The sequence below is a fragment of the Protomyctophum bolini genome (genome assembly GCF_963924005.1).
Source record: "Protomyctophum bolini genome assembly, chromosome: 12".
NCBI classification, from domain to species: domain Eukaryota; kingdom Metazoa; phylum Chordata; class Actinopteri; order Myctophiformes; family Myctophidae; genus Protomyctophum; species Protomyctophum bolini.
The window spans coordinates 2113449-2115986 of NC_137873.1; positions in this window are offsets into that span (position 1 = coordinate 2113449).

Sequence of the window (2538 nt, forward strand, 5' to 3'; positions counted from 1 at the left end):
CCAGAGATCAAATCACCAATGACAACACTGCCTTCTCTCAATACTATCTTGGCATAAATCAGGCACATGATTTATGGGGAAAGTAGCGTGTGAACCAGTTGGTTCACACCAGCGTGTGAACCAGTTTAAAAATATATAAAGAATGCATTATTATGAGGTATAGGGAGGAAGAGTTACATTAACATCTTGTAATGTTAGATAATTGTACAGTATGTAGGCCTATACAAAATATATGCAGTACGATTTATGGATAATATAATATATAGAATATAATACATTTGTCACATCCCTGTCTCAGGTGAGGGTAGTATGACCCAATAAACATCAACGATGGCAAGGCAACGCAGTTGGGCAGAGTTTTGACAAGGTTTATGTCGTGTATTATGGAACCACAATTCACATTAATATAGCATAAATAATTGTTTTAAACTAATGCCTTGTCCAAGGGCACTTCAGCGGTGGTAATTCTAACGTGCCGGTCCGGGGATATGAACTAGCGACCGTACGATATCGAGACCACTCCGCAAACCATTCGGCCACCGCTGCCTCTATATTAGACCATTTGGTCTTGGTGTCAAATGACTGTCTGTTTGAGCCATTCCCTGTGTATTCGGCTTCGTTATAAACTGTCAGAACTGTCTGTATGGCGTTAGTCTCCTGAAGCCGTGAGGCTGAAAGACAGCTAATGGTGTTGATCTGCTGTTTTGTACTCTGGACTCCGAAACCTTCATCTGCCTGCCTGTCTGCCTGCCTCGGACGTTTTTCTCTGTATGTTTGTCTGAGTATTTTAGCAAGTCAAGTTTTTATGTTTGTGTGCTATATTAGGGAGAGAAAACAGTCTACCCTCTATTAGATCATTTACGTCACAATGGTGCATCGAAACCTGGTGCCGTTGGTGTGAACTTTTTGCACCAAATGAGTGGCATGTCGTCCTCGGCCTAGTGGAAATGTGAGTGTATAATTTCACGGAAATTGCACATTGTGGCATTTTGTTTGAAACAGACCAATCATGTGAGCTTTGGAAGCCAATCTTAGCCAACCAGGATGGAAGATGGGAAATTATGCAGATCCGTGTTGATCACATGACTATGGAGATAGTGTATACCGAATTGTGTGACGTATGGATAAAATGTGTACGAGTAATCTACAGAAATGTGTTTAGCCTAAATCTGCCTCATGGTGGCGCTATAACAGGCCGTTGAGGAATATTTGGGGCAGAGGTTCATCGTTGGCATCCAGGGAGCGTGTGTGCAAAGTTTGGCATCGATCGGGCCAACGGTGCCGGAGATTAGCTGGTCACGGACGGAAGGCTGGACAGACACACGGACGGAGTGCAAAACATACTCTCTCCCCATGCCTTCGGCCTGGTGGAGACCAAAATAAGATGCATTGATCAGATTACTGAGCATCCTGGTCAGATGGATTATTTTGAAGCATGTAGCCCTCTTTAGTCTTCCGTTATACAGTCTTACATGTAAGAATGCCTGACAAATACAAAAGCCTTGATGTCAGACATATCTAGTATCCAGCCAACAAAGTATGAGGTTTACGAAGTTAAAGTCCCATCAGGCTATCCTTCCGTAGCACACACATGCGTCTAGTCAAAGGCTGCCCTCTAGTGGACTCTTTCGGCATTGAAGGAGGAACTGGCTGAAAAGAAGTGGCTGCTAATGTCTGTTCAGTCTGTGGCCCTTTGGCCCCCATCGTCTGAGTTTTGGCTCCATCTCGTTGTTTGGTGAAGGAGAATGACTGTCTATCTGTCTCTATGGATGCTGGCAGTGGATGTATGGTCTGCCTTTGAGGACTGGCATCGTGACACACTAGAGAAGAACCTTTTCGCTTGTGGCCCGTATGAATCCAACTATTATTACCAGCATGACTACTGAAGCTCAACTTTCCACCACTTGGTGTCAGCAGTGGGTCAATTGTAACAGAATAACATTCAGCCACGCTGTTATCTTGGGTCTGATGCGGTTCGTCAGACACCAACACGGGAGGATCATTAATGACATTAACAAATACACCATTACCGCTATGTCTGTCGTTCTGTGTCGTCACGTCCATGTTCACTGACATGGAACTATTTTCATGAACACGGTTCCTTCGGTCATTCCGGAACTTGGGTCCCTGTGTCACTGTCACAGACACGGAATGATTAACACCACTGGTGCTACAGCGCATGTTTGGCCGGTCGGCTGGGTGTTGCGACCGGCGCTCATGGCGGGCGCTGAGGGGACGGAGGGCTGCAGGGACATGCAAGGGGTCAGCGCAGTCATGTCCGGAGGTCCCAATTGGAAGCGGCCCTTTTCTTTTTTCCGTTTGCGCGAGAATAACCGAGTCTTTGATCGGGCAGAGATCTCTGCAACGGGCTGACACGCTGGAGTTTGGTGTAGAACACTGTTGAACACTCGGACTAAAACTTGGACCGGCCCGGTCATTTGTGCTGAAGCGAGCCGTCTCCTGTCCCTCGCTGGGTTCCGTCACGTCATGTCTCTCGCGCCGTGATCGGCTGGAAGTCAGCACCCAGCTCTGCAGCTG